Here is a 20,948-nt window from a genome sequence, read left to right as displayed (position 1 = left end):
TATTATTTAGGACATAATTTTGGGCTTGGATCTAAGTTTTGGACATAAGGGCTTAATGTAATAAGCTCTTAATGGAGTTATGAGCCTGGGTTGTGTATGCTGATCGTACCTGGTGGTATGTTGTGCGTACGCGGTCAACGCCCCACTTTTGGTCAACATCAGAGTATGATGGGTGTACTCTCTTGGTACGTAGGGAGTACTCCGTTGGGAAGGAATATTGAATTTTGGACCATGACCGCTGACTTTGACTTAGTTTGACCTAAGGGTATTTTGGGTAAATTGATTTATAGTTTGCAATTTGGGTTCCTGTTAATTGTATAGGTGACCGGTAGAGACAACTTTTAGAGCAGTGATTGGTGTAACTATTCTTTTAGACCGTGAGGTGAGTTCTTTTCACTATATCAATGGGTCGAAGGCACCAATGCCGAATCATTACTTTGTTAGATAGAATTCTAGTTGTCTATGTGATACTTGTAGGAAAGGCGAGGATCTGGCCCCGTTGATTGCATGAAAGACTCGGATCTGGCACCTGGATATTGTAGGAAAGACCATGGGGGTAGCCCATGGCACTTTTATGTAAGACCGGAACTTGGCCCTCGACATTGCAAGGAAAGACCATGGGGGTAGCCTATGGAACTTGTATGTAAGACCGAGATTTGGCCCTCGACGTTGAAGGGAAAGACCATAGGGGTAGCCTATGACACTTGTATGTTATGGTATGTGGTACTTTGATGAACTCACTAAGCTTTGTGCTTACAGTTTTCATTATATGTTTCAGGTATATATGGTACTAAGGACAAGGGCCTTGCGTGATGGCACAACATCCCCCATATTTTTTCACATTGGCAATTAATGATATTACTCTGATGTTGAAATAATATATTCACTTTGATCAGTTTTGGAACAACTCGTTTGTATGACTTATTGTTTTAAAAATAAAAGTTTTACCTTGGATTTTCGGGACGTTACATATTCGGTTATTTTCGATAAAAAACGTGGCATAAAAATAATTTAAACGAAAAAAGAGGTGAGTTTTTTGGTAAAAAGGTCGGTTATATGGTATAATTCGGTGTATATGTGTCCAATGTACAAGAGTACATCCATTCCCTTGGTCGTTATTCGTTTTAAATTTCGACGCTCACAATTGGTTCATTGGTTCTTTGTTAATGATGGTTCTCTATTGAACGTTACCCTATATATATATATATATATATATATATATATATATATATATATATATATATATATATATATATATATATAGAGAGAGAGAGAGAGAGAGAGAGAGAGAGAGAAAGAGAGAGAGAGAGAGAGAGAGAGGTCCAAATGAGAACCCAAAAGATTAAGAACTCTAAGAATCCTCATTTTATAGTTATTAAACATGTAAAAATCCATTTATTTGTCTTTTTTGGCAAGAAAAAGGCAAATTCTTAATTTTTTTTTACAGATTAATATTTTCATTCATATTTTAACACCATATATATTACATAATTTAATACAGTCCATTACTATTTAATAGACAAAATTCATAACTTAATATAATCAATTTTACAATAATTCAAATTTTCAAAGAAGTGAAACTCGAACTCTACCATCACCACCCACTATAACACACTGCCACCAACCACATGTGCCAACGTTGCATCCATCATTCATTCCAAATCAGATTTGCATTCATATAAAGTCATGTATTAATAACTTAAATACTACATTCACCATTTAATAAACATATTAATTCACTTACTTAGAGTTTAATGCAAAACTATTATAAAACTAGTACATTCTTACATATTTATTGAACACAATAAATAAATATATTTACAAAAAGATTAAAACAAACATTCATACATAAATAATTCATAGTTTAACACAAAATTAATAAAAAACTTGCAGTTTAATACAATTCACAGTTTAATGTAGTCAGTTCACAGTTTAATACAAAAAATTCACCACTTGATACAATAAATTCACAGATTAATCTACAAAAATGTTATATTCTTAACTTAAAACTTTCTGTTAGGAAGTAAAATAGATAACTAGCAAAACCAAAATCACACAAGACACAGTGTTGACGTGGTTTGGTCAAGGTGACCTACGTCCACGGGCATGAGGGGAGTATTCTTTATTTCAGAGCTCTCAACACAGAGGTTACGAGTATAATTACATAGAGATTCGACTATTACTATACAATTCAAGATACTAAATGGCCTAGCATGCATCCCTATTTATACTTGAGGGATCATACCTAAAACCCTAATGGGCCAAGCCCATAGGCCCTTGAAGGGTGTCAACCAATCACTATCTGCAATGCAACATCTTCTGGAACATTCTTGAGCATTATCATCTTCTAGGAATACTTGGATCAACATGGCACATCAAAGGAATCAATATGGCGCATCATGTACCAAGATGGTCCATGATGGTGCAATAGCTTCTTCATGGCGCAACAACAACCTTAGTTGGCGCAACAGGGATCAAAATGGTATAAGAGCATCAAGTATGGCACACAACATCAATCTTGGAGCAACAACGTCACCATGAGCAACAGGAACATGCATGGTGCAACAAGGACCCCTTGTTTCTCCATATCCCATCCAAGTGCTCCAAACCTCTTCCAAGTGCTCCAAACTCTATCCAGGTACTCCAAACCCCCTTGAACATGATCCGTTCCTTTGGCACTTGATCGGTTCCTTTGTCTGATGATCCATTCCTCTCTCCAATGATCCGTTACTTTGTCATATGCTCTGTGAACCCCAAGTGCTCCATTGAGGTACAAGTGCTCCAAATGCTTGATGAACATGATCCAAATGCACCAAATGCTCGAGTCACATTTAACAATCTCCACCTTGACTTGAGCATCATCTGAACTCTACGTCGAACAAGAACTTCCTCTCCCTTCCTGCCATTCGTCCCCGAAGGGACCTACCTCCTACGAACATCAACCAAGTCTAAGCAAAGCTTGAACTTCTCCACGGGCAACAACTTTGTCAACATATTTTCTGGGTTGACCTTGTGTGACATCCCTAAAATCGCGGCCAAAAAAGACCGATTTAATTTATGCTTTTAAAATGATTTTCAGAGTAATCATTTGATTTAAAAGAGTTGCGGAATTTGTTTCCAAAAAAAATATGATAAATAAAATTTATCAAAGCATTCCTTAAAGAAATGTATTTTTATTATATATCAAAACTCGGGATGTCATGTTCCGATACATACACAAAAGCATAAATGGCATATTATAAGCCTTACAACAGTTATACACAACTATTGGCCTATAAAAAAAATATCTTCACAAGTTGTCCAACTTATGCTCTCGCGCCACTACCTGTAATACAAATAAAACTGAGTGGGTCAGGCTTGGGAGCCTAGTGAGCATATAGGGTTTTCAACCCACAATAAATAATTATATTTAATTTCACCAACCAACAATAACCCGATTACCCATTCCAGTTATCTTCACTTTACGCCCTATAACAACAACTATCACAAGGGACCTAATCTAGGATTTTCATCGGGACGGACACTACTATAGAGGGGTTTCCTCAGCAATGAATGTCCGAAGGTAACCATGAGGGGGATAGAGTACACCGGTGAACACATCGTTCACAACACTTACAGGTTATGAACCTGCTAGCGTTCCACTGGACCGTCTAGAAAGAGTCTGTGGTCGTCATCCATACTCCGCTAGATGACTAGATCAACAACAACATCGACATCGAGACCTCTCATCATTTTATTTCATCACACATCCACAGTCTACCCGTGTTCTACCCAACATCTTTGTAGCTATATATATATATATATATATATATATATATATATACACACACTAAGTGTGAGACCTATATATTATACGGGTTTGATAAAACAAAATATTAAATATAAGAGTTTAAAAGAAAATTATTTAAATTTGAAATTTTAGAATTAAAACTTAAAATTTAAATTTAAAAGGAAACATATTAAATACTATATGAGTACTAATATTGTAGTTTATTAGTTATTTTCAATTAAGGCAATTATTAATTGAGGTGTAAATATGATGTCTTAATTAAGGAAAGATAAAAAATGAGAAAATGAAAAATGGAAAAAACATTTATTAAAAAATATCAAAAAATAACATGTGTCCAAGTTAATGAGAGAGTGACATGTGGCAAAATTATTTTCATTTATTAAGGAGTATATATATATATATATATATATATATATATATATATATATATATATATATATACATACAACATAACACATGTATAAAATATTCAATCAATACTCATTTCAAATAACACACAACATATAACACATAACACGTATTTTATAGAGAATACTTCGTATTTATGTGTTAGAAGAAAGTAACTACACACTCACTTGATCATAAGTTGATCGGACAACACTACGGCTCTAAGAGTAAAAGTTCTTATATGAAACTGTGATCTCTTCACACACCGGTCTTGTCGCGGGTAGAGCTTCGGCTCAGAAACTCTTTTCTTCTCGGGATCTTCGGAGCTTTGGGACTCGCTTCGGGTCTCGGAATGATACCGGGGCTTCGGGGGTATAAATTGCATGTAAAACGATGTAATACAAAGAGAGAGAGTGAGAAAGGAACAACCAAACCCGGCTGCCCCTTTGATTTCTATTTATAGGGCAAAAATGTTATGCTCACGTCGTGAGCCTCTTATACTCACGTCGTGAGCTCGATCATCATCTAGTGCATCATTGCAACTTGCCTGCTCACGTTGTGAGGACCCTGCTCACGTCGTGAGTTCTGACAGACCTCGAAGTTTGTGTTCCGAACTTCGGAAATTCATATCTTTCGCATACGAGCTTCGTTTTCGCTGTTCTTTATATCCACGCGTAGGTGAGATTATGATCTACAACTCTCGCTTAGACTCTGTCGGCTAATTTTGATTATATTAATTTTAGTAGGCCAAGACAGGAAATCTCCGTTAGAAAATCATATCTTCTTCATCTGACATCTGTTTTCGTCTGTCTTTTCACCGTTGGGCTACTATTGACGAGATCTTCGATTCTCGTTTAGATTGTTTCGGCTAGAAATCGCTCGATCTCATATTTGAACTTTGGGTAGTATACCACTAAGTCGAAACTATGAAAAATCATAACTTCCTCATACGAAGTCAGATTTGGACGTTCTTCTTATGCACACTCTTGGTTTAACTTATTCTACGACTTTCGTTTAGATCACTAAGGCTAGATATCGCTCTATCTTAAATTCATATTTTACGTCATTCAGCGTCGTGCCGGTTCTGTCGTGAAACTTCGACAAGTCATAACTTCTTCGTTATAACTCGGATTTCGGCATTCTTTATATATTCGGAAACCTCATCATGACCGCTACCACATCCTTCATAGATATCAAGTTTATCTAACATTTCATTTTGACGCTTATTTTTATCCTTAATTCATTTAAGTCACACAATTAAGCATAAAACACATAATACTCAAATAATACATCTTTATTATTTCAAGACGGGTTACAAAGGTTAACCTAGACTATCACACAATCATTAATGCCTAGCCTAGAAACACGGGTGTTACACCTTGGTATCAATCTTCATTATTGAAAACTTGTCTCTTTCCAGAATATCCTGAATGAAATTCAGCCTGAAACCAATGCGCTTCGTCTTCTCGTGATACACAAGATTATTTTCAAGACTCAAAGCACTTTGACTGTCACAATACAAGGCATGTTTCTCCACATTCAGACCATGACTCTGAATAAGCCCTTGCAACCATATCTCCTACTTTATTCCTTTCGTTATGGACATGTACTTGGATTCAGTTGTAGACAAAGCAATGGTATCTTGTAACGTTGACTTCCTACTGATGGTACATCCGAATAAAGTGAACATGTACCACATCTGTGACCTGCGCTTCAACAACTCAACACCATAATCAGAGTCAGCATATCCCACCAAGTCACTCTTTGTATTTTCTCCATACACCAGTCAAAGATCCATTTTTCCCTTCAAGTATCCCAAGATCCACTTTATAGCTTCCCAAAGATTCTTCCCAGGATTACTCATAAACCTGATAACCACACTAACTGCATGATCCAAATCAGGTCTGGTACAAACCATATCATACATGAGACTTCCAACAACACTAGAGTACGGAACACTGCTCATGTACTTCCTTTCTTGATTAGTAGTAGGTATAGTGCTTGGACCAAGTTTAAAGTGAGCCACCAAAGGAGTTCCAAATAGCTTGGACTGATCACAGTTGAAGGATTGTAGAACTTTCTCAATGTACTTCTGTTGAGAAATACACAACCTCCCTGCTTTTCTATCCCTTTGTATCTCCATCCCCAATATCTTCTTTGTTGCTCCAAAATCCTTCATATCAAACTCATTCTTCAGGGTTGCCTTCAATTCATTTATTCTCGCCATGTCTTTGGCTGCGATGAGCGTATCATCAACATACAACAACAAATATGTATATATATATATATATATATATATATATATATATATATATATATATATATATATAGGAATATGGTGACAATTCCTTTAAGTAAAAACAATTGTCAAACTGGTTCCGAGTGTAGCCATTCGATATCATGAATGAATCAAATCTATTGTACCATTGTCTTGGAGACTGCTTCAAACCATACAAGGATTTCTTCAGCAAACATACATGGTCCTTCTTAGCATCAAGGAACCCTTTTGGCTAGGACACATAAATCTTCTCTTCTAAATTTCCATGAAGAAATGCATTTTTCACATCATGGTGTTCAAGATCCAGATCAAATACACTCACCATGTCCAAAAGAACCCGAGTTGTCTTGTGCTTCACGACCGGTGAGAACACCTTGTGATAATCAATTCCTTCTTTCTGAGAGAACCCTTCTTCCACCAACCTTGCCTTGAACCTAGCAGGTTCAACTCCTGGTATCCCTTCCTTCTTCTTAAAGATCCACTTGTATCCCACTGGCTTTGCTCCCTTTGGTAATGGAATAAGGTCCCATGTTTCATTATTCTCTACTGATTACATTTCTTCATTCATGCCCATCAACCAGTCATTTGCTTCTTTATTTGCCACAACCTCTTTATATGATTGAGGTTCCTCGGTTTCAATGTCTTCTCCAGTTGCTAAAGCAAAATCAATGGAGTTAAGTTCACCTGAATTTACACATCCCACATATTTGTTAGGTTGTCGAATAAACCTCTTCGATCTTCTCCTTGCTATAGATTCACACCCATCATCTTTTCTAGCATTAGCACCACTAGATGAAGATCCCATGTGTTGCTCTTGGGTTTCATCTTGTCCAGGTTGTTCATTGCTACCTTGCTCTTTGTCACTTATCACAAATCTGTCTGGAGGTTGATATGCAAACTCCACCTTCCGGCTAGCACCCTGATCTTTGTTACCTGCTTGACTTGTTTCACCTCCTCCCAAGTTACCCATGTCAGATTCATCAAAGGTCACATCTCTGCTCATGATAAATTTAGGAGTTCTTCCTTCTTCTATACACCACAATCGATAACCTTTTACTTCTATCGCATATCCTAGAAATATGCACTTCATTGCCCTTGGCTCATGTTTAGCATCATTCATATGAGCATATGTAGGGCATCCAAATATACGTAAACCAGAATAGTCTGAGGGTTTCCCGGACCATACCTCTTGAGAAGTCTTCAAGTCTATTGCAGTTGATGGTGATATGTTCACCAGATAGCATGAAATGTTAACTGCTTCCGCCCATGATTGCTTAGATAAGTTAGCAAATATCTGCATGCACCTTGCACGCTACATGAGTGTTTGGTTCATACGTTCTGCCACTCCATTTTTCTGTGGTGTGTGCCGTACGGTGCAGTGCCTCACTATACCTTATGCCTTGCCGAAATTATCAAATGAAGCATTGCAGAACTCCAAGCCATTTTTAGTCCTTAGAGTCTTGACCTGTTTTCCAGTCCTGTTTTCAACCATGGTCTTCCACTCCTTGAAATTCCTAAATACCTCATCCTTCGTCTTTAGAAAGTACAACAAACCTTCCTTGAATAGTTACCAATGAATGTCACGAAGTATGAGCATCCTCCTTGAGACTTCACTGGTACCGGACCCCACATATCTGAGTGAACATTCTCCAGGATTTCCTTTCTTGTGTGTTGACCGATACTGAACTTCATAGTGCGATGCTTTCCCTTGACGCAAGCTTCACAAAACTTTATCTTTCCAATAGCCTCTCCAACAAGCAATCCTTGTTTACTTAGAACTGACACGCCCTTATCACTCATGTGCCCCATCTTACGATGCCACAACTCTGTCTTGTCATCACCTTCATTCAAGGATTGGGAGATAGCCACCGTTCCCATAACCATACTGCCTTCTAGGATATAGATCCCTTTACGATTCATCTTCCCTTTCATTATAACCAGTGAGCCTTTGGTCACTTTGACCTAGTCACCTTCACCAACGTACCTTATCCCATTCTTAGCCAATGTGCTAAGAGAAACTAGATTCTTCCAAAGTTCTGGAACGTACCAGAAATCTAACTTCCTGACCATGCCATCATGCATCTTGATCTGCACCGTGGCACTACCTTTGATACTGCTCACCCAATAATTGCCCATCTTGACTGTGCCATCCCATTCTTTGAATGAGTCGACCCAGTCACAATTATATGTCATGTGATAGGATGCTCCAGAATCCAAGACCCAAGCATCAGCAGAACTTGATGTACACACAGTCAGTACATCACCATCGTCCCCTTCATCAAAAATTTCCTGAATCACAACAGAAGTGTTATTGCTGCTTGATTAACTCTTGGACTTCCCATTCCTCAGTTGTGGACAATTGGTCTTGAAGTGCCCCTTCTCCTTAAAGTTATAACATTTCATGTTTGATAAACCTTTAGACTTTGATTTTGAATGTGATCTCCCCCTGTTTCCCCCTTTCCTCTCTTTTGTCCTCTCTCTCCCTGCAAACAAACTGGAACTGGACACCTCCTCTCTACCTAAAACTTTTCTTTTCAGTTCCTTGGACATCAAAGAGTCCTTCACATCATTCATAGTGATCGTTGTCCTACCATAAAGCATGATATCAACAAAATTCTCATATGAGTTAGGAATCGAACATAGAGAATGAGCGCCTGATCTTCATATTCAATATTCACATCAACACCTTGTAGATCCAAGATGATACGATTGAAGTTATCCAGATGACCTTTCACTTGGGTACTTTCAGACATTCTGAGAGTGCACAACCATTGCTTCTGATACAAATTGTTCGTCAGTGAGTTGTTCTAGTACTTTCACAAAGTTTACCCCAGAGCCCAGAAGCAGTTTTTTAATCCACAACCACCCTCAGTACTTCATCTGTTAAGCTCAATAGAATGGCACTATGTGCCCTCGCCATAATATCCACCTTCTTATCAGCTGCCTTGTCCTTTGGCATTTTTGCCTCTCCTTCTAGTGCCGACGCACATCCTTGTTGAACCAGAAGAGCCTTTATCTTCACTTTCCACAAAGTGAAGTCATTTGAGCCATTGAACTTCTCCAAATCGAACTTGTGAGTATACATCTTCAATCACAAGAATACAAACCGCAACTCTAATACCATTTGTTAGGAAGTAAAGCGGATAACTAGCAAAACCAAAAGCACACAAGATAATATTTACGTGCTTCCGTCAAGGTGACCTACGTCCACGGGCAGGAGGGGAGTATTCTTTATTTCAGAGCTCTCAACACAGAGGTTACAAGCACAATTAGACATAGATTCTTCTATTACTCTAGATTTCAAGATACTAAATGACCTAGCATGCATCCCTATTTATACTTGAGGGATCAGACCTAAAACCCTAATGGGCCAAGCCCATTAGCTCATAGGCCCATAAAGGGTGTCAACGAATCATGATCTACCATGAAACATCTTCTGGAACATTCTTGAGCATTATCATCTTCTAGGCATACTTGGATCAACATGTCACAACAAAGGAATCAATATGGTGCATCATGTACCAAGATGGTCCATGATGGCGCAATAGCTTCTTCATGGCGCAACAACAACCCTAGTTGGTGCAACAGTGATCTAAATGGTACAAGAGCATCAAGTATGGCGCACAACATTAATCTTGGAGCAACATCATCACCATGAGCAACCGGCACATGCATGGCTCAACAAGAAAACAAGATGGCGTAAGAGGAGAACAAGATAGCACAAGAGCACCCCTCTTGACCCATCTCTTCACACAAAAAGGACCCCTTGTTTCTCCATATCCCGTCCAAGTGCTCCAAACTCCTTCTACGTGCTCAAAACCCCCTTGAACAGGATCTGTTCCTTTGGCACTTGATCAGTTCCTTTGTCTGATGATCCATTCCTCTCTTAGAAGATTCATTCCTTTGTCACATGCTCAATGTGCTCGATAAGGTGTCTAAGTCCATAACTATATTTAGTATGTACTTGACCCGACTTAGCATGGTCCATTTGGGTTGCATCGCATCGGAACAATTGGATAGACAAATGAGAAAAGAATACTTGTGATTTATTAATATATTATAAGTTCTAATATATTAGTATGAAATCATATTATTTAATTAGTATTGATTGAGAATTAATTTGGAATCAATTTTGTGATCAAAAGAGACTAATTAAATACATAGGGATTGATTGTGTAATCATTCATTCTTATATAGTGGGCTTATGATCCATGATTCATTAGATTGGGCTAAAACCCATAGGGTGATCCATGGATGCTCCATGGAGGTTAAAACCCATGGATCATGGAGGAAATGAAAAGTCATGCACATTAGGGTTTGCATGGTGTAACCCTACATGTGACACACTATATAAAGAACCTCATAGCAAGTAAAATCGGCCACTAGACATAAAAGTGAGGGCTAGCCAAATTTTTGAGTATAAGTGTTCTTCTCTCATGTTATTCCAATAGTTGTGGTGTTGTATGAGACATTTGAGGCATCACACTTGGGGTGCTAGGCTCACAAGGTCTTAAGGAATCAAAGCTACAAGAAAGGTATGTTATTCTACTAGTTTTTATATTAAATATACCCCATGATATGCTAGTTAGGATGGAAACCTTGGAAAATGAAAGTTTGCATGTATAATAGAGAAAACATAGATCCAAGGTTTCTAGGGTTGCATGTGCCCCATAGGAGTATTAGAATGCTCAAAACTCATCACCATGAACCCCAAGTACTCCATTGAGGTCCAAGTGCTCCAAATGCTTCATGAACATGATCCAAATGCACCCAATGCTTAAGTCACATTTAACACTTACATTTACACCTGTAGATATGGATAGTCATTTTACAACTTAATACCGTTAATTCACACCTTAAAATAGTGAATTCACAATTTAATATACAAAATTCATCGTTTAATATAATAAATTCACAGTTTAATACACGAAATTCACAACTTATTACAGTTAATTCACAGTTTAATAAAAAAAATTGACATCTTAATTCAATAATTCCCAATTTAATACACAAAAATTATAAATTCGCAACCATATTCTAAACTTATAACTTATATTTATACATTCATATCTAGAGGCATTTCTATGCATTAAAATGTGAATTTGTTATATTAAGATGTGAATAACATTCACAGCTTATTACATAAAATTCATAGTTTAATACACTACAATCACACCCCATTTACATGTATAAAATTTAGATGTGCATAAAAAAAATCAGAATTCACAGTTTAATAAAACATCTCAGACACTAATTCAAAGCTCAATTCAATGTTTCAAACACTAAAATTCACAAGAAAATGCATAAAAAAAAAATCAGTATTCATAGTATAACACACACTTCAGACACAAATTCACATCTTAATACAAAATTTTAAACACTTATTCATAACTTAAAACCTTACATATTTTGTTGAGGCGTTTCACCAAACACATTGTGTGCTTATTGTTTCTAGATCTAATGTGATTTACATATCTTAGATTCTCATGTTCCTTAGAGTCTTCGGATATTCCAAATCTGAGTTTGTTACCGTATAGATCATCGTCAGAGCAGATCTGAAGCACAGTGAAGGCGGTGTTTAGAGGAGAAAACGACGGTTGTGGTTGAGCATAAGCGAAAAGAGGAGGAGGTGGTGGTAGTGGAACAAATCTGATATTGTTTGTTTACTCTAGCAATAGAAAGCAACAACGAGGGAAGGTGATGGTGATGGTGACGGTATAATATCTAAAGAAATCGCACTGAAAATAACTTACCTGATTAGATTAGAGTGATGTTGGAAAATCGTATATCTGGAAATGTTGGTTGTAGATCTGAAGGCGATGGTTCTAGACCTGAATGCGGTGGTTCCAGATCTGAAAGCGGTGGTTCTAGATCTGAAGAAATCACACCAGAAAACAACATATCTGATCAAATTAGAGTGACATCGGAGAATGAATCATAGATCTGGAAGTGTTGGTTGCAAATATGAAGACGGTGCTTCTAAATCTGAAGGCGGTGGTTCCATATCTGAGGTGTACTAGGCGCTGAAGGAAAACCCTAATTCAAGTAGTGTCCCTATTTAAAGAATGAGATGGTCTCATTTCTGGCCACCTTCCTCAGTCATTAAACCCTCTCAAACCCTAATACCCGTTCTTGATCTTGTGGGTGGCCATGTTGAGCTTATATGTGTTATTGTGGGCTCTTCGGAGTTAAGAATGAGCATGGAAGAGAATGGAGTTGAAGTCCAGGCCTTGGATCTAAGATTTCTTGGGGTAGAGCATCATTTGAAGGTAAAAAGCTCAAAGCTTTCCCATTCTTTTGATCTATACTTAGTATGGTCCATTTTTAGGGTTTTATGTCCCAAGATTTGAACTTTGTGAGTTGGTGAACTCCAGAGCTAAATAACCTGTCCTTTTAAGCGTTTTTAGTGGTAAGGAACCATAAAAATGAGATCTTGATCATGAGAATCAACCCATGCATGAGCTATGTGCATTTCGGGTTAAGAAAGTAGGAGTTTCATGTGTTGTGACCTTATCAGCCATTCTAGGGCCTAAAGTCGTTAACTTTATGGAGTAAGAGATGTTAGGAAGTCCAGATCTAAGAGATGAGTTAAGGTATTAACGGATTAAGACCCAAAAACTTGAATAAGAAAAATTGAGAGTACGCGCGGCGTAATTCCAGTACGCCCCACGTACTGGGTTGAGGTCCCCGATCAGTTTCTTGCACGCTTGAGTACGCTGAGCGTACCAAGGAGGTACGCCCCAGGTAACTCCTTCTGTGGGCTTTTGGGTTATGTATTGTGTTGGTCCTTGAGTGTTGGACCTGGAGTTTGGGCTTCATGCAATAGAGTCTTGGACCAGAGAAGTATATATATGTGCTTTGGGCCCTTGGGTTGGGATTGCCTTTTAGTTTGGGTTTTGGGCCGTGTGAGGACCCATTTATTATTGGGCCTTGGTGGGCCCAATGGGTTTAGGGAATTGATGGGCTGGCGGGTGGTCTACCTTTAGACCTAGTAAGTGAGAGGTTGGAATTAGTTTCTAATTGAGATAATTGCAAGTTTGGCACAGAGATGGAGGCCGGTGCGTATCAACAGTGTTTAAAGGAGTTGTTCTTCATCCGAGGTGAGTCTTCTCACTATACTTTACATAGAGTGGTAATTAGAGTTATGTGACAGAGTATTTTGTATGCCATTTATATGATGTGATACACTGCATTATTTCTATGTGATTTATGCTATGTATGTATCAGAGTTTACAGAGTTAGGACCGGGAGGTCCACAGATTTAGGACCAGAGGGTCCACAGAGTTATGGGACTGGAGGGTCCCACTAAGACACATTGACCAGAGGGTCAAACAGAGTTATAGCCTCGAGTGACTAATATGTGTTGTATGTTGTATTTTGGGGAACCCACTAAGCTTCGTGCTTACCGTGTATCGTGTCATGTGTTTTAGGTTTTCTTCTCAGGATCGCGGGACGGCACCGACTTGATCGTACACACACCAGAAAAGAGTTAGGAGGACCCTGTTTTAATAATGTAGTTGTGTTTTGTAATTGAATACAAGAGATTTTTATACGATATGTTATGAAGAGTATGCATTTTAAAAAAATGAAAAATTGTTTTAAATTTTCACGTCGTTACAAGTTGGTATCAGAGCCTTGGTTTGAGGGATTCAGATGTACCTTCGGGTATGTCTGGACTCAAACTGAGGAAATGAGGAAAATTTTCAAAATAAACGATTTTTCTAAAATGAGCAAGAGTTTCTAAGAGAAAGTGGGAAGGAGCAGTGTATACAATCAGCCAGATCCCGAACGGTGATTTCCCAAAATACCCTTACTTTTGTGTTATGAAATATGTTATGAGATATTATGCATGTTAGAGATAGGATAGGTATTTCATATTTTAGGACTAGAGTGGCTTGATTTGTGATACCTTAGCCTAGGAGTTGCTGTTATATGTTATGCACTTTTGAGTATGTGCTGAGTAAGAGTATCCAACAGGAATCCTATGTAGAGAGGGATTTGGGTAGAGGAGTAATCTAGGAGAGATACCTAGATGAGTATTTGCGAAGCCAACCGAGAGAGTAGCTAGATACCCGCGGGGGTAGAGTTGCAGAGTTCGGTGATATCTTTTGAGTATGAGTAGAGCTAGTGGAGTTATCACCTAGAGTGGGTTATATGTGTTTATTCGACGCCCGAATGCTTCTTGCTTCGTGCTTTGTGGAACTCCCGGTGATGGGAATCAGCTACCAAGTGAATGTGATGATATTCAGGAGGTAGATGACTGGCATCATAAGGATTTTCTCAGCAGCTGATGGCGGAGAAGTGTGAGAACCTAGGAAGAGCCTAGGAAGTGACCTTAGTCAGATAAGTACGCTGACAGAGTAGATCATTTTTCTGGGGAGCGAGCATGCGTGTTGAGATTGGTGATGAGAAGGTTGAGCAGCTACTTAGGGAATCTGGGATGGTCCGTGTAGAGAGTATGGGTAGATGTGGCAGGTAGTATGGGCTCGTACTACTGAAAGCAGAGGACCCATACTCGATACAGGGAGTATTCCAGAGGTTCTAAGTAGCAAATCGAGAGGTGATGTCATGGTTCGAGTACCATGATTGGTAGCAGATCGAGAGGTGATGTCATGGTTTGAGTACCATGATTGGTAGCAGATCGAGAGGTGATGTCATGGTTCGAGTACCATGATTTGAGGTAGGTTGAGAAGAGAGGACATGGTTCGACTACCATGATATGTGGCAGTTAGTGCTTCTAGTTTTACCGGTCATTTATCTAGACCAAGGTCGGATGTGAAAGAGCATGGGTCCAGAAGGCCAGGATGAACGAGTTTTAGTGGAGCATCCCTTGATAGGGAAATCGAGTTAGCTCCAAGGGATTGTTGGTGATATGCCATCAGAGTCGCAAGACTCAGAGTTGAGTAGGGACGGTGCGTTATGGAAGAATACGGTCTAAGCTGGGCAACCGGCCGATAGTAGAGATGTCACCTTCTATGACCTGGGTGGTGCTATTTCCGTTTCCTGAGGGAGACGTAAGAGGTGTTGAGATTTCGGTTTCTGAGTTGGGGGTGAGCCCTGTGGGATCGCACTGATGGTGATCTTTAATCAGAGTATCTGGCAGTAGGTCTGTCGCGAAGGAATGATATAGCTTGAGCAGGTTGTCAGTGGGGACTGAGATGGTCAAGGACCAAGATACACCCTATTTGAGTATAGTAGGGCATGTGTCAGCTGCAGCGTTGGACGATCAAGAGGAGTATATCAGGGCGGTGACTCTTATTGTCTTTAATGAGTATAGAGAGTGGAAATATGGTTTATGCGCTTATGATAAGGGACGTTTCGGAGCGTTGGGCGAGGAGTCGAGGATGAGGAGTATGATAGTTCATTATTTCCAAAATAGGAGTCAGGGTTATTACTGGACATTTGGGAGGTCCGGTGATGGTATGATGTGAGATTCTGAATGACTAGAGGCAATCATGATAGTAAGTTCTGAGGATTTCCTATGAGATTTGGGTATTTGGAGTTGTTTGATCTCTGTCATGGAGATCATCGAGCGTTGCGTAGCACCTTGTGGGATTGGGTGCGATGTTATTGGTGGAGGCAGTTTGTGGGATAGAGTGTTGGTGCACCAATTGGTGATGGTTTGAACCCTAAGTGGGGGAGGACCAGGTATTTTGTTGAGAGGATCAGATATATGTTCGAGATCGGTTAGACATCTGGATATAGAGACCTACGGTGTGGATTCATGTGATCAGGGTTATTGGTGTTTGAAGCAAGGTACAGAGCGAGATAATGCATGTGGTATATGTTTGGAAAAGGTTGAATGTCTCCACGGCAAGTGGCCATCGGTCGAAGACCTTGTGATGGATAGGAATTCTTCGAGGTGGTTGGCTCTTAGGGATAGTTCGGCGGTGGAAGAATTCTGGTTCAAATGTTTGGGTTGTTATGAAGTTGGGGAAGGGCAGAAGTTGATTTTTGGCAAAACATTCCAGGGTCGTTATGAGTATTCTGGCATGAATTTGAGCATTATAGGAAGGAGTTTCGGACTGTTGTCAACGTGTTCTGAGTCATTGAAAATCCCTCCTAGTTGCAAGTGAAAATTGGAATATTCCGAAAATCCGGATTGTGTAATAGGAAGATCAGTGGCTGGGGCAAAACATCGTGAGGTTCTATGGTGGTGTGTCAAGCATCTATGATTCCAGTGGGAGCCCTTTTAGTTAATGAAGGCAAGTGGATTATTTGAGGCAATGGATTGCAGCAAGGAAAGGTGTTTTGTTATGGTGATTGTCGTCAGTTATAGTGGTGCATAATTCGGGTAGGTGCATGCACCTATCTATAGATGGTCCGCAGAGCATGATTTAATGATCGCAGTGTGGCGTCGATCTGAGGATGAGTTTGTGAAGTGGTAAGAACTAGTGGGTTGAGACTTCGAAGAGCTGCAGTTCAATGAGTTAGTGCAAAGGGGTGTTGTGATGCTACGGGGAGCCGTAGTACTCACTAGTCAGAGAGAGGGTGTTGTGATGCTACGGGGAGCCGTAGTACTCACTAGTCAGAAGGAGGTTGTTGTGATGCTATGGGGAGCCGTAGTACTCACTAGTCAAAGAGAGGGTGTTGTGATGCTACGGGGAGCAGTAGTACTCACTAGTCAGTAGGAGGTTGTTGTGATGCTATGGGGAGCTGTAGTACTCACTAGTCAGAGAGAGGGTGTTGTGATGCTACAGGGAGCCATAGTACTCACTAGTCAGTAGGAGGTTGTTGTGATGCTATGGGGAGATGGGTTGCGTGCATTTAAAGATTCTAATGGGTAAGCCTAGGGCCTAGTGAGTTCGTGGTTTTCATGCATATTGACGTCAATAAAATAAAAATAATGCAACAATTTATCAATATAAATCTTTTCATTTCTTTCCACCCTTGATGATACATTAGGGAACTACTGTCAATTCCAGGGAACGAGTCCCTCCGCCGGGCACAACAAATATGCTTACGGCTAGATAAACAGAGCGTAAGCTCTCCGCCGCGTACTAACACCCTGTACGATGACTAATAATAAGACCGTGTAAATACACATGTTCCCTATATGTCACCCACCATTTTCACCCCTTTATATGAAATAATTCACAAAATTTCACACAAATATTCATAGCAATAACAACAGTAACATATAATTGCAAATAATTTATAATCAACTTTTCATGCAAGCAACCACAAAATTCACACGAAACTCACCTTGTTGGCGTTAGGTATTAACCAAAGTTTTTCACGCTACACGCACCCTACATTTAACCAATATATTTTCTGAGGACATAATCCTAAAAACATCTTATGATTTCATGGTGTGGGGTTCGACTATTCGTACGCCTTGTTTGGCCAGCTAATATATTAGTTATCATGCTAAAAATTTTATATATATTAAAACGTAAATTTTTTAAAGGAAATAATAAACTAATTATTTATTAAATAAATTTGGGTAGAATATTTAATTACATAAACTTCAAGGGCTAGAATGCACCCCTTTATAACAATAAAAGTAAATGGCAATATGTCAAAACTGTAACGATTAAACATATATTAGTTCAAAAATATGACAAGTGATTTAAACCATAAGGGTCTTTTCTGTAACTGTTTATGGATGGAACAATAGGGGGTGCCTTTGACAACTGGGCCACTAGGAAAATTTACTGTGATATATCTATTTACAAATCAAATGATATGTTTTGAAAGCCCACCCATAGAAATTTACCCGAATTCTCCTCCTTCTTAACCCGTTTTTTTTTTCTATTTCTGCCATTCTTATCTTTTTTTTTTACAGCTTTGATTTTGTCCCAATAATCGTGAAATTATTGAGTGAAACCCATAAACAGTTATCTCCGCTGCTAACTAAGATAAATCCATTTTAATCTAAAATAAAATCATATAATCAAAGATTATTTATATCATTTTATTCCAAATTTTACTCTTTCAATAACCATCAAATTCAGCATCTTCATAGTCAAACCAAGGACATACGATCGATCTAGACCACACCATATATAATCTAAAGCGATATTTCAACTAATTTTAAACTAAAATTAGAAGAACTTACCTTAATTTCGAAAGAAATCACGAATATCTTCACAACCTTCAATCTCCGAATTCTCCCTCGAATCACAGTTGTTTCTTGCAATTCCAGTGGGGTTTTCACTTGATTTCTCAAGCTTTATATAGTGCCTAACTCAAAAACTGAAGGAGTCCTCTCGTTTGCTCGAATTTACAACCATATTGAAGAATGACGGTTTTTTGCCATTAATCTCCATAATTCTCCACTAATTACCTCATTATTCCTTGAATTAATCATTTTATTATAATGATATAATCTAATTACATATATATTTCTATATCTTAAATTTGAGTTACCACATATTCTCATGGCAATATTATTCATAAGGTATAGTAATTGTAATATTCTAATTAGAATATTTTTAAGATTTTAAAGTTTAGCATATTGCTCTTATAAAAATGTTACATACATTATAATTTTGTGAGTATTATTCTACATCAAGTATATATCATTTGAATGGTGATTTTGTTTTTTTCTTAAAAAGCATCGATTATCGAATGTTAAAAATGACAAAAAATAATATCAAATATATTTTCGTTTTTTAAATGTGTCGCGTGAACCGTTTCTCCATCGCTCACAAAAATAGAATGAATTTATTTGAACTTCTACTTATATGCACTTTCTTTTTGAAAACAGATATGTACAATGCTACTAGTTAACCGAAAACTATAAAAAGACCAATTACAAAATAGGAAATAAACAGTCAAAAGAAATTGGAATCAAACTATAAAAAGAAAACAATTAAAATGTAATAATAATAATAATAATAATAATAAACCCAAGGTTTTGTTACAATATTTGCATCTAAGTAAGTCCAAAATACATAAAGACTTTTTGGTCTAATGGTAAAAAGTGACTTTTTCAAATGAAAAATATGGATTCAAGTCTACTAGAAGATATAAATGGCAATTAAAAGTTTGTTAGTTTGTTAGCCTTAATCACTAAATACATTATTTTTTTAAGAATGACAAAGTTAGTTTGAAGTTAGTGGTTCGAGTCGTGTAGTGACATTTAAGCGGGCTGTATGCTTTTCCCGAACCTTCGCCTGTGGGGAATAAACCCTTCTCCATTTTTCCGCTTTGTCCTCGGGAAAAGCCCACAGGATGCCTCGAAGCCAAGACCTCCAAGATCATCCCTGGCGGCCAGCTTATCTAGACGAGTTGGTTGCTAAGTATATTATTTAATAAAAAATAAAAGGCAAAACTAGCAACGAAAATGGATTATTAACAAGGTAGCCCAATAACATAATAATATGTGAAGAAATTAATATTGTACCTTTTAGTCTCCCAAGCGGCCAAGTCCCAACACAAACCGTTGGCACATCACATTAATTTTAAGATGACACTTATTTTCTATGATCATAACTTCTTGGTCTAAAATGTTGTCCAATTATTTTGAAATAAATATATTTAAATTATTTTAAAGCATAAATGTTCTCTGAATTTGTCCTTAATATTGTACACTTGCGCCGTCAATACCTTCTAGCCTAGGTATATGAAAGTATAGTCGACAAAATAAACAAATTAAGTAAACTGTCAAAATAATGAAGGGATAAAATGATTATGTTTAAAGTTTATGTTAAAGGAAATAATTAATAAGTATGTTTAGTGGTCCTCCTATACAATCTTTCTACAACGTGGTACCAAACCATATCTCTAATCAGCATTTGAGACACTTTGGTTTCTTATGAAATTGTCTTTAAATGGTGAAAATTTATGGTGTTATAGGTATGTTCTTTCTATTTTATATGTTTTGTTAACATTTTATCGGCTTAGCGTAAAATCATAAGATAGAATGGAAGAAAACATTGTTTGTAATACGATGATCATATTTGGAACACATTAAACTTGTCTAGGAATTGATGAAATTATGGTCAAAATACATAGTTCTTTTGTAATTGTCAATTTCTAGGCTTAGTTGAAATTGTAGTTTGGTGACCATTTCATAGCTTCTTTGACCGCAATGCAACTTCAAAAAATGGGTGCTTCCATTTGTCCCAACAGCTAACCAAGTTGAAAGTTAGTGTCGTAGATGACATATTTAATAACTTACTTGATGATTTATCAAATGAAGATGTGACACAAGTATCTCTCTTGTACATGTTGGTGACGGGATTCTATGGTGGATAATGTCGTTAGCCCATGAAGAACAAATTTCTTAAACTCGTATATGATATTGTCAAATTCAATAGATTTCATGTAATTTACCTTTTTAATTAGGTGCAATTGAACATAGAAGTAGATGTTGATCGTGTTTCACAAAATCGAGGACTATATGCAGCCCTCTCATCAAAGAATAAGCCATAGACACACATACACCATGCGTTTGTTTAATTGTGTACGCCTTTAACGTAAATGTAACATTAAAAAATGCAGGTATTTCATTTAATCCTTCAAGTATGTAGGTTTTGGCATTTG

This window comes from Lactuca serriola, chromosome 3 (genome assembly GCF_051521515.1).
Source record: "Lactuca serriola cultivar US96UC23 chromosome 3, Lser_US96UC23_V15, whole genome shotgun sequence".
NCBI classification, from domain to species: Eukaryota; Viridiplantae; Streptophyta; class Magnoliopsida; order Asterales; family Asteraceae; genus Lactuca; species Lactuca serriola.
Note: the sequence above shows the minus strand (reverse complement) of the source record.